Source organism: Leucopleurus acutus, assembly GCF_964270905.1.
Source record: "Leucopleurus acutus genome assembly, chromosome: 9".
NCBI classification, from domain to species: Eukaryota; Metazoa; Chordata; class Mammalia; order Artiodactyla; family Delphinidae; genus Leucopleurus; species Leucopleurus acutus.
The window spans coordinates 33,156,301-33,169,738 of record NC_139144.1 but is presented as its reverse complement, the minus strand read 5'-3'; the positions used below and the strand labels follow the sequence as shown (position 1 = coordinate 33,169,738).

The 13,438-nt window shown below is 40.3% G+C and overlaps 1 protein-coding gene across 1 annotated transcript in view; it reads left to right on the top strand.

The window, feature by feature from the left end:
- The first annotated feature begins 837 nt into the window (after window positions 1–837).
- Window positions 838–13,438, top strand: part of ABCB1 (ATP binding cassette subfamily B member 1) — a 128,851-nt gene continuing 116,250 nt past the window's right edge. Inside the window, exon 1 of the mRNA XM_082846349.1 lies at window positions 838–990. The gene's annotated coding sequence lies outside the window, so the exon portion shown is untranslated. The remainder of the gene's footprint in view (window positions 991–13,438) is intronic.

Here is a 13,438-nt window from a genome sequence, read left to right as displayed (position 1 = left end):
AGCAGTTAATGATTAGGGCAACAGAGTCAGAGACTCAGTGACTGATAAAAGAGTGAGATTAGGGCTTCCCTGGTGGCGCAGTGGTTGAGAGCCCGCCTGCCGATGCAGGGGACACGGGTTCGTGCCCCGCTCCGGGAAGATCCCACATGCCACGGAGCAGCTGGGCCCGTGAGCCATGGCCGCTGAGCCTGTGCGTCTGGAGACTGTGCTCCGCAACGGGAGAGGCCACAACGGTGAGAGGCCCGCGTACCACAAAAAAAAAAAAAAAAGAATGAGATTAACACTACTGCTCATAATAATCTATCGTTGTGGGCATTAGAATAATTGTAGCTTGCTCTGCCCATATGTGTAAGCAGCTCTTTTGCCCCTTGCCTGTTTGTCTATTTCTGTTCCCCTTAAACCTTAATCATAAAAATGATTAGGTAACTAGGTAACATTTAGCCTAGCTCCTGATTTTTGCTTTACTGAATGTACACAATTGATTGCCTAACCTGTTGATTCCTTTCCTGGATTAGAAGGAGTAAGAATGAAGAATTAAGTAGTTAATTAAGAAGAATTAAGCTGTCTACCCCTTGCTTCCCCTTGGTAAGTTTGCACGCAGACCCCATGGGTGCCAGCAGACTACAGTGGCAAGAGAGAATCCAGTTGCAGGCAGACCACAGGAGCAAGGTAGTGTCCAAAGGGAGATCAGGAGAAGGCAGCAGGTCTGCATGCAACGGAAAGATGATGAAGAATCTGACCTCCTACCTTAATGATTAACTGAGATTGTTACACCTCTTTCCCTTTAAAAATTGTCATGCCTGCGCAGAATCTTTGGAGTTGGTCTCTGGAGAAGAGTTCACCTTCTACCCCAGACCGCCGGCTTTTCTGAATAAAGCACCTTTCATTTCTACCGACACTTGTCCCGCAATTATTGGCTTTTGAGTGGTGAGCAGCTGAACCTGAGCTCAGTAACATACGGAGAAGAAGAATGTTGTGATTATCATTCAGGTATTTACCAAGCTTATGTTTAATTTATTGTGTTTCATATAAATGATCTTGATAAAGAGGTTAATATCTGCTCAGATATGGTTGGCAGAGTTTGGAAGCCAAAGTTTAAGTGGTTATATTTGTTTTCTATTGTTAGATAACAAATTACCACACTATTACTGGCTTAAAAACGTGCATTTATTAACTCTCTGTTCCGTAGTTTAGAAGTTTGGCACGATATGACGGAGTTCTCTTCTCAGGTCTCACAAGGCTGATATAAAGGTGTCAGCTAAGCTGTGCGCTCATCTGGAAGCTCTGGGAAGAATCTCATTCTAAGCTCTTTCAGGTTGCTGGCAGAATCCAGTCCTTTGCCATTGTAGGAGTGAGGTCCCTGTTTTCTTGCTGGCTATTGGCCAGGGATTCCTGTCAACTCTTAGAGGTCACTCTCAAGTCTTTTTCTTTCTTTTTTTGGCTGCGCCACGTGGCATACACAATCTTAGGTCCCCGACCAGGTATGGAACGCGTGTCCCCTGCAGTGGAAGTGTGGAGTCTTAACCACTGGACCACCGGGGAAGTCCCTCAAGTCCTTTTCATATGGCTTCCTCCATCTTCAAGTCAGCAACAGACGCTGAAGCCCTCTCATGCTTTGAAGCTCTGATGTCCTCTTCTGACACTAGACGGAGAAAACTTTGCTTTTAAAGGGCTCATGCAATTAGGTTTGGCCCAACTGGATAATCTCCCTAACTCAAGGTCAACTGATTAGTAACCTTAACTGTATCTGCAACATCCCTTATGTCACTGTGAAATAAAATTCACATTTTATGGTGAGACCAAAAAATTTAAACATAAAAAATTTTCTCTGCCCTTTGGCCTCCTATGTCCCTTCTACTGTGCACTGTGTATCTGCATCATGCGTTCGACCAAATCTCCCCATCGGCAGAAATACCTGCTCAACCATAAACAGCAACATTCTCCTAGCAGCAGTAAGAGAATTCCTTAAAAGATAACATTCCTTCGTGATCTTGTAAAGGGCCGTGATGACGCTCATATCTGGATTGTGTAAACTGTCAATAAAACGTCATTTAATGTACAGCCCTCTGTCTCAGAAAACGTGTGTAATCGTGCCTTGACTTCTAAAGGGCTGAACAGTTCTCAGAGTTTTCTGAGACACACTTCCCAGGGTAAAACCCTCAGATGTGGCTGGAATAAAATTTTCCATTTCTTTCTTAGGTCAACTGATTAATTTTTCGTCAGTACCACATACAATAATGTAATCCCAGGAGTGACACCAGGGAGCAGATATCATAAGGGCCATCTCAGGATTTTGCCCACTGCAGTGGTGAAAGAAACAATATAATCCTTAAAAGATTTATTTTGCTAAATGTCTGTGAATTTGGCATTGACCTCCCCACTCCAAACCATTTCCATTGAAATCCTTATAGGAATTTTGATCAACTGGTGGTCTCCATAGCTTGGGAAAGCAACATTTGTCTTTCTTGTTCATTCAATAAATATTTTTTTAGTTGCTGTATTAGTCAGAGCTCTCCAGAGAAACAGAACCAATAGTATATATATGTATATATAAAGATAGATATAAGAGGAGATTTATTATAGGAAGAAGCTCACATGTCTCAGCTCCAGCAAAGAGACTGAATTCGCCTTCCTTCTCTTTTGTCCTATTCCAGCCCTCAGCAGATTGGATAATGCCCAATGGGTGAGGGCAATCTTCTTTGCTCAGCGTGCTAATTCAAATGCTAATCTCTTCTGTAGACACTCTTTACAGACACATCTAACAATAATGTTTTACCAGCTATCAGGGCATCCTTTAGCCCAGTCAAGTTGACAGGTTAAAATTAGCCACCACAGCTGCCCACTATGTGAGACACACTCTCCTAGGTGGTGGAGAAACCGTGCACCTCAGACTGGGACTTGAACCCACATGCCAGGACTTGAACCCAGCCTCAACTCAGATCGGGGCTCGAACCTGGCCAAAACCCACAGTCTTCCAACTGCGATCACACACCTGGTTTCAGGACTTAATGAGGCTCAGGTTCTTTTTCTTTTTTTAATAAAGTTATTTATTTATATATATTTTTTCATTTATTTATTTTTTGGCTGTGTTGGGTCTTTGTTGCTACATGCAGGCTTTCTCTAGTTGCGGAGAGCAGGGGCTACTTTTCATTGCAGTGCGCAGGCTTCTCATTGTGGTGGCTTCTCTTTGTTGTGGAGCACAGGCTCTAGGCTCGCGGGTTTCAGTAGTTGTAGTACACAGGCTCAGTAGTTGTGGCACATGGGCTTAGTTGCTCCACAGTATGTGGGATCTTCCCAGACCAGGGCTCGAACCCAGGTCACTTGCATTGGCAGGCGGATTCTTAACCACTGCGCCACCAAGGAAGCCCAAAGCTCAGGTTCTTGATGTCTCATTGCAGAAAGAATTCAGTGAGAGACAAAGTGATAGGTAAGAAGTGGATTTGTTTAGAGAGAAACACACTCCACAGACAGAGTGGGGGGCCACCTCAGAATGTGAGAAAGGCACCAGGTTAAGGGATTGTCAGTTTTTATAGGGGTGGGTAATTTCATAGGCTAATGAGTGGGAGGAGTATTCCAGCTATTTCAGGAAGGGGTGGGGATTTCCAGGAATTGGGCCACCGTCCACTTTTTGATCCTTATGGTCAGTCTTGGAACTGTCATGGTGCCTGTGGGTGTGTCATTTAGCTTGCTGATGTGTTACAGTGAGTGTATACTGAGGCTCAAGATCTAGTGGAAGTTGACTTGTCTGCCATCTTGGACCCATTTGGTTCTAATCAGTTTATGTCATGTCCTCGGGCTATGTCATTATTTCAAATGTTGTGCCCTGCCCCCTTCCCTCCTGTTTCAGCTCTAGATAATCTAATTTTACTAATTTTTTGATTCCCAGTTTGCAGGGTCAGGCAGAACTCTAATCGATGGAATGGATTAAATAGAACATATAACCCAAATCTGCCCATATCCTGTTCCTGTGGGCTTGTCCTCTGCTCTACCTTGCCACACATATACATTCCCTACCTGTATTAGTCAGGACTCTTGAGAGGAACAGAAATGATAGTGTGTGTGTGTGTGTGTGTGTTTGTGTGTGCAGACATTAACTATGAGAAATTGACTCACAAACATGGAGGCTAAATCCCACAATCTGCTGTCTGCAAGCTGGAGACCCAGGAAAGCCAGCGGAGTAATTCACTCCCAGTCCAAAGGCCTGAGAACTAGAGGAGGCAATGGTGTAAATCTCAGTCCAAGAACAGGAGAAGATGAGATGAGAAGTCCCAGCTCATCAGTGACGCAGGGAAAAAAAGAGGTGACTTCCTCATTTGTCCACCTTTTGTTCTATTTAAGCCCTCAGTGGACTGGATGATGTCCACCCACCCTGAGGAGGGCAATCTATTTTACTGAGTCTACCACTTCAAATGCTAATCTCATCCACAATACTTTACAGGCGCATCCAGAAATAATGTTTAACCTGGGGACCATATACACAGTCAAGTTGACATAAAATCAACCATCACACTACCCATTCCTCATTAACAATATGTACAGGTTTTATTTTTTTTTCAATTGAAGTATAGTTGATTTACAATATTATCTTAGTTTCAGGTGTACAACAAAGTGATTCGTTTTTTTTTTTGTTTTTTAATTTTATTATTATTTTTTGGCTGTCTTGGGTCTTCGTTGCTCTGCACAGGCTTTCTCTAGTTGCAGTGAGCGGGGGGCTACTCTTTGTTGTGGTGCGTGGGCTTCTCATTGCCGTGGCTTCTCTTGCTGCAGAGCACAGGCTCTAGGCACGCAGGCTCAGTAGTTGTGGCACACAGGCTCCGCGGCACGTGGGATCTTCCCGGACCAGGTCTCGAACCCATGTCCCCTGCATTGGCAGGCAGATTCTTAACCATGTTGCCAACAAGGAAATCGCAGAATATCTATACTTCCTTATCAGGCATTTCTTCTTTCTCACAACGAATTCCCTGTTGAGGCTTCCCTGGTGGTACAGTGGTTAAGAGTCCACCTGCCAATGCAGGGGACATCAGTTCAAGCCGTGGTCCGGGAAGATGCCACATGCCACGGAGCAACTAAGCCCGTGCACCACAACTACAGAAGCCTGTGTGCCTAGAGCCCGTGCTCTGCAACAAGAGAAGCCACCGCATGAGAAGCCCAGGCACCGCAACAAAGAGTAGCCCCTGTTCGCCACAACTAGAGAGGACCCATGGACAGCAACGAAGACCCAATGCAGCCAAAAATAAATAAATAAAAAGAATTCTCTGTCATTCTTCAGGTTTGTCTGATAGGGTATTTCAAATGATCTTCGTCCTTTTCTTCTACATTCTGATGCTGCACAAGCCTTCCAAGGCTTCACAATACAGAAACCGAAAAAATTCAGTAACAGCCCAGAATATGATCACACTTAAGATGCATTATTATTCTAATAGACGATACTAATATAAAATATAAATAACACTCAGGTACATAATTTTACAGGGCAGGTGCTTCTTGTTCTTTTACCCCATTACTATAAAAATCTACTCTCCTTTAAATATGTTATACTTACCTGAAGCAATAGCCAAAGAGGTATAAATTACACCTTCTACTGACTGTGAACTTACTCATGAACAAAGCTAAGAACAAGGATAATTGCTAGACTCTCTCTCAATGCCATCTTCCTTAATCTTCTGAGGGTTCTCCATCCCCACCAGTCAAGAAGACTTTGCAGATCTTTACTTTCTATAATCTGTACTGAAAAATCAGTTTTTTCCAATATAAAATTAGATAAATGTGCCTTTTCAAACTTATAAACTGTGGATTTTCTGGTATGACCTCATGCCCTCCTACCCTTTCCTCCCTTGATTACTTCTTATTAATAGCCTATTTTAGCAACTTTATGACACACATCTACAAATTATGTTATCATGACATTTAAGGGCCGTGTACAATCTTGGTGTTGGTACCTTCAAAGTATACCCAGAATCTGAACACTTCTCATTACTCCCACTGCTGCTCCTCTGGGATGACCCAGATTATTGGAAGAGCTCCCCAACTGGCTTCCTGCTTCTTCCCGTGGCCTCTCTATAGTCTGATTTCAATTTAGCAGCCAGAATGATAAGATTATGTTACATCTCTGCTCTAAATCCTCCAATGGTTTTCTCTCTCATTCCAACTAAAAGGCCCTATAGGACCGAATCATATGTCACTGTCACTTCTCTGACATCATCTCCTACTGCTTAGCCCTCTTGGTCACTCTTCTCGGACCACACTGGCTTCCTGCAGCTCCTTGGACATGTCAGGGATGCTCCTGCCTCAGGGCCTTTGCACTGCTATACCCCGGATAAGAGCAGGGCTCATTTTCTTATCTACTTTAATCATCTACTCAGTGAAGCCTTTCCCAATACCACTCCAAACTGCAAACCTGTTTCCTCTGAATTCCTTATCCTCTTTCATTGATTTGTTTGTCTCTATAGCACCATCTTAATACTATAATTTCCACTCATCCATTTGTTCATTTTCTATCTCCTCTTACAATGATGTAAGACTTCATCAGTGCAAAAAATTTTTGTAAGTTTTGTTCACTGATACAAAACAATGCTTGACATAGTATAGGTGTTTAATTATTATTTTTGAATTGGTGAAAACAGCCTCAGTTTTCTTTTCCTACTTTTTCTCCCTTTTATTCATTCACTCATTTATTGAACACATTATATTCTGGGTATTATGCTGGGGTTACAGAATGACAACCTCTTCTGTCAAAGTGATCACCTGCACGCACACCAGTCATTATAACTCATTGAGGCAGGCGGGCGGGGGAGGGGAAGGGATAAACTGGGAGATTGGGATTGACATATACACACTACTATACGTAAAATAGGGACTTCCCTCGTGGCACAGTGGTTAAGAATCCGCCTGCCAATGCAGGGGACGTGGGTTCAAGCCCTGGTCTGGGAAGATCCCACATGCCGCGGAGCAACTAAGCCCATGCGCCACAACTACTGAGCCTGCGCTCTAGAGCCTGTGAGCCACAACTACTGAGCCCACGTGCTATAACTACTGAAGCCCGCGTGCCTAGAGCCCACGCTCCGCAACAAGAGAAGCCACTGCAATGAGAAGCCCGCGCACCGCAACGAAGAGTAGCCCCTGCTCGCCGCAACTAGAGAAAGCCTGCATGCAGCAATGAAGACCCAACGCAGCCAAAAATAAATAAATAAATATATTAAAAAATAAAATAAAATAGATAACTAATAAGAACCTACTGGGCGCTTCCCTGGTAGCGCAGTGGTTGAGAGTCTGCCTGCCGATGCAGGGGACACGGGTTCGTGCCCCGCTCCGGGAAGATCCCGCAAGCCGCGGAGCGGCTGGGCCCGTGAGCCATGGCCACTGAGCCTGCGCGTCCAGAGCCTGTGCTCCGCAATGGGAGAGGCCACAACAGTGAGAAGCCCACGTACGGAAAAAAAAAAAAAAGAACCCACTGTATAGCACAGGGAACTCTAGTCAGTACTCTGTAATGACCTACATGGGAAGAGAATCTAAAAAAGAGTGGATATTTGTATATGTATAACTGATTCACTTTGCTGTGCAGCAGAAACTAACACAACATTGTAAATCAGCTATAATACAATAAAAATTAATTTAAAAAACCACATTGATAGGCACTCTCATAATGAAACCTGGTACAATACATATTAGAACATCGAAGGGGGAACAAGTAATTTTACTTGAGCGCTGGAGATAGGAAAGGACTTGCTGAGTAGGTGTTCAGTGAGTGGGCTTCGGAGGGAAGAACATTATAAGCAGAGAGTACAGCCTAAACAAAATCTGTGGTGAGTAAGGATGTGGGTATCAGAACTGCAGTTGGTTAAGTAAGACTGGAGCAGAGGTGTCAAGAGAGAAGGCTGTAAAAGGTAACACAAGCCAGAATTTGGAAGCCCTTGTGTGCAAAAGAACTTGAACTATATTATTTAGGCAGTTGAGAGTCACTGAAAGGTTGTAGTCAGGAAAGTGTCACAGTCAGATCTGTTTTTCTGGCAACTTTAGAAAGATCACTCTGGAATTTGAGTGGGAGGGAATTGAGATCAGAGGCAAAGAGCAGGTGGAATTTCTTAGAGTAATTCCTCATTTTTGCCTTCTTCATTCCTAGGCCTCTCATTAACTCTCAGTGGACGACACAGCCCAACTTTATTTATTCATTAATTCAACCCATACAGATTAAGCCCCTACTCTGGGCACAGATTTTTGGGGATTATGGAAGCGGACAGAATAGACAGAGCTCCTTCCTTAATGAATTTACAGTGTAGCAGGAGGAAACAAACAAGTTATAAACATAAAAGGCAAAGCCAATAGTAATTATTATATTTAAACTTGGTGAATTTTAGCACATTTTAGTTTGCTTTATTTTAGACTGCAACACTCTTCTTACACAATGAACATTCACCTTGAAGAGTATTTTTATTTGATCTAATGCTTTGTAATGCAAGGTCATGCATGAACTTTGAAATGCTATAAACCGGGCCGTGCCATAAGCTATAGTACATAACTATCAGTCAGGATTTTTCCTTTCATCATAATATAATTTTTTTTTTTGGTTTAAGTAGAGAACTAACTTCATAAAGAAAAAGATTATTAAACCGTTTAGAATAGTTTGGTTAAAATGGGGAGCAAGCAAATAGAAGATATTAAATATTATGATGAACCCAAAGGATAATTTAACAGAGGTTTTTATAGGTTAAGAAACAAAAAAGAATCTTCCTTTTCTTAGATCCAATTTTTGATTAAAGAAATTCAGGTTTTAATATCTGAAGGAAGAATTTTTAAAATAAAGTCATTTTAATATAATTCAGCTACCTCTGAGAAATAAATGGCAAAAGATGAAAAGAAAGAGAAGAAAAATATAGAGAAAATTCACTGGGAATAGCTGTATTTGAAGTATTTGCTGTCTGTTCTCAAGGGCTGTGATGGAGTTTTCTCACTGAACCTGGAAATCAGATTACCCTCTGATAGTTAAATTTCAAAACCTATATATAATGGATCAAAATACAAATATACCAAAATACCTTAAAACATATGGCTAGGAACGCAAGACACAGAGTCAATATTTGTAAAAGTAGTAATAAATCTAAGGGAAAAAATGGGATCACCTAGAAGAGTCTGGATTGATCAGCCATAAAATCCTGTTGTTTTTGTAAGTAAGCGTTGGCAGCGCCGAGTGGAGACCCATTCATGAGAGGAGTGTCCTCGACCAAGGTGCCCCTATGCCTCTGGTGGCAGGTAATTCTCCACTGTGCACAGAGACATAGGATATGTGAGTTTCCACCAAACATAAATGTCATAACTTCCACGTATCCCTATAAGTCTTGACCTGATATCTACAAGTAGGCAAATCACCCATTATACTGTGCAAAATTTAGTCTATGTTTCAATAACTCAGAAAAAAAATTTGTTATCTGGGCTGTCCATAGTATACCCTGTACTAAATTTAACTATAAAACATAAATGTTATTGTATGGCAAGATTTTATTTATTCACTACTTGTGAGCTTCTTAAAGCCAAGATCAAATTTTTATTCTTTTATTCCATTGTGCATAGCACAATGCCTTGCACGTAACATACAATCAAATATTTAAATGGAAAATATGACATTATAGAGACTTTTAAAAATATACAAATTCTTTATTCTAAATGATAATCCCTTGTATTCTGATAAAACTTTGTAGAAGTCAAAAACTAAAAGCGCAAGTTTTACTTTCAGTAAAGTCTGTGAAAAAAGTGTCATACTTATTATAGAAATACAACATGCTATTGTACTTACAGAATAATAGAACATGCATATTTTTAAATTTTGGAAATAATAACTCACGTTTTCTTTACCCAAATATTCAGGGCTTTCATTATGTGCAAGCAGTATTATACAATTGTAATCACATGGTAAAAACAACCTTGTAATCTGTGTTTTTCCTTATTTATATGGTAAACTCTTGCTATGTTATTCCACAGTCCTCTTATATATTAAAGTGGTCACAAATCATAATTTACTTTTGTTCCCCTATTGTTGAATAATTATTTACCAGTGTATTATTTGTACTTCAAATAACATTATGATAATCAAGTTTGTCATAAAGCTTTTTGTACTTAGGATTATTTTTCTAAGACCAATTTCCAGGAGAATATATATCTATATCTATATCTATATCTATCTATCTATCTATCTATCTATCTATCTATCTATCTATATATATACCTTGAGAAAAGATCTATACTTTTGGCTGAAATTTTCCTTTTTACTATACACCATGCTTGGGACAGTGATATTCTTCACTGTATTATGTAAAAACATTGTCTTCCATCAACTCATTAGTGAAAATTATGGGCTTAAGGAACATCTGAATGTTGAAGAAAAAAAAAAAGAAAAGGTCTTAATATACATGCATCCATGTCTTTCCTCATTCTTTCAATTATCCCCATTTCCCTAGACACTTCCTTTGCTTCCTTTAAAGGAAATAACCACATAAATCCTGAAATCCTTTTGATGTACAAGACTTATTTAGAAAGGAGAGGTATTTTTCTTTTTTAAAGTCTAATTTAATTTATATCCTGGTTTGTACTGCCTCATCAGAACAGATCAGGCAAATTTTCATGAAGTTTTATTATAATATTGAGATTCTTGGAGTAGAAATTTCTCACTGCCACATAGTGTAAGAGCGAGCTCCTTTATACTTGCTTATGAATCCTGCCGTGAGCCTAGCATTATGGATGAAGGACTCTAGGAAGAATACCCTGAGTAAACCGACATCCACTGGGAATTAAGTCTCCAGGATTTTGTTTCTTATCCATCCTTTCTAAATTCTTGAATTTCATCATGTAGGATACTGGTGTTTCTTCACGATCCTAGAATCAGTACACAAGATACTCTCGGAGTCTACATTCAAGAAAACATCAAGCGAGAAAGGCAAATATCATATGATATCACTTCTATGTGGTATCTAAAATATGATACAAATGAACTTATTTACAAAACAGAAATAGACCCACAGACATAGAAAACAGACTTACAGTTACCAAAGGGGAAAGGGATGGGGGGCGGGGGCGGGAGGGAGAAGTCAGGAGTATGGGATTAACAGATACAAACTAGTATACATGAAGTAGATAAACAACAAGGTCCTACTGCATAGCACAGGGAACTATATTCAATATCCTGTAATAAACCATATGGAAGAGAAAAAAAAACATCAGGGAACACATGGAATTGTACAATCCAGGCACATAAACTAAGGTTTCCTGCCATCACTCCCAAGCTAATAGCAATTATTAAAAACTCTTCTCACACACACTCCACCCATAGAGGCTATGACAACACCCTTCTGGATTTAATTGCCAATCTTCCCATGTCCCAAGGCTATGCTGAGAGCCATGTCATTCAGAAACTAGCTCTGAAATCTGCCTACCAAATCATTCAAACACACTCCAGCTCCCTAGTTTTAACAGGCCTGATTTTACTTTTAAGAAACTGTTGACAATATATAACAATTGCTGGTGCAGGTTGGTTTGAAGTTTTCATGAACTTGAATTGCTTTCCTTGGCACATCGATGGAGATTATTTTAAGTACCTTTCCAACAATGAAACATGCCCCTCAAATATTCATCCTCTCAAACTCTAATATAGCTTCATTTAGCATTAACATATGTGATTTATTTAGGGAAAAAAAAATCAAATGTGGATATATAGGTTCTCAAAAAAAAGAAAAAAAAAAGGATGTCCTTAAGTAGCACAATAGATGCCTGAGAAAAATTTCAGTTCTGCTTTTTAAACACTTAATGTCTTTCTGAACCTGAGGAATCATAGAAAAGTGGTTAAAAATGTGGATTCTAAAGTTCAAATTTCGATATGGGATCCTGGATTCAAATTTCTGTCCTGCCAGTCACTGGGTGTTATTTTATAGCTTTGTAACTTCACCGAGTCTTATTTTCCTTTTCTTTAAAATAAATATAACTATAGCCCTACTTGTGTCAGGATTAACTGTGAAAACATCTGATTTGGAGCTCAGTCAATATTAGTCATTATTTTTACCTGCTTTCCTCCAATACATTAGGAGCTCTTTTGAGGGCAAGGGTTAACTCATTTCTCTTTATACCTAGTGTGTTCAATACAACTGCTCAATAAATATTTGTTAAGTTTTGTTGTTACGGGATTCTTAAATCTGAGGGAACCATCTGTAGCACTGCTATTAAAAAATTTGTGAATAATGTATTTGTTGTGGCACCAGATTACCAGGGCATGGCATGTGGTGACAGAGAGCAGGGAATTCCTTCTAATATAGTCAAGAATCTTGATCATATAAGACTCTCCCAAAACTTCCAAACCTTTCTCTTCGGTAAAGGTGATTTGCTCTATGCGTAACTAAACATGATTAATTTATACTTTTGTTACTTTTTTTTTTTTTTGGCCACGCCACATGGCTTGCAGGATCTTAGTTCTCCCACCAGGGATTGAACCCAGGCCATGGCAGCGAAAGTCGTATCCACTGAACTGCCAGGAAATTCCCCCTTGGTAACATTTTTATATACAAAGAGTCATAAATCAAAAATTATTCTTTCGTGAATAATTATTTTATTGATAAATAAATAAAATAAAAATGTCCTGGTTTTTATTTGCAACATGTACACAAAACTGAGAATCAAATCTACATAGAACAAAGAATTTCAGACATGCCCTAAGCATTTTTAAAAATATATTAATGTGCTATTTTCTTCACAGTCTCAGAAAGATGGTAATCTTTTAACTTCATTGAGTCTTAGTTTCCTTATCTTTAAAGGAATCTTTCTGAGAATGTCAAATGAATGTAGTGATGCTTTCCAGCTAAGATCTTGCAGTCTTGTTCTGCAAATGTGGAATGATGATTCAAAAAGAGTGCCCAATATAATGAGAGAAAAAGCAAGGGGACGAGCAATGATATTAATTTAGTCATTCCTTCATTCAGTAAATATTTACTGAGTGCTCACTATGCTTCATTTGCTGGGAAACAGAACAAAGCAGAGATGGCCTGCCCTTATAGAGCTTATATCTCAATGGGAAAGACACATTTTGTAACGAGCAAAAATTGCAACTGCGCGGGGTCTTTCTCTAGTTGCGGCTAGCGGGGTCTACTCTTCATTGCGGTGCACAGGTTTCTCATTGCGGTGGCTTCTCTTGCTGCGGAGCACAGGCTCTAGGCATGCGGGCTTCAGTAGTTGTGGCACACGGGCTCAGTAGTTGTGGCTCATGGGTTCTAGAGGGCAGGCTCAGTAGTTGTGTCGCACGGGCTTAGTTGCTCCGCAGCATGTGGGACCTTCCCAGACCAGGGATCGAACCCGTGTTCCCTGCATTGGCAGGTGGATTCTTAACCACTGTGCCACCAGGGAAGTCCCACATGTGCACTGTTATGAGTTACTTTGGCAGTTGTATGGAGAGTGAATTAGAAATGCT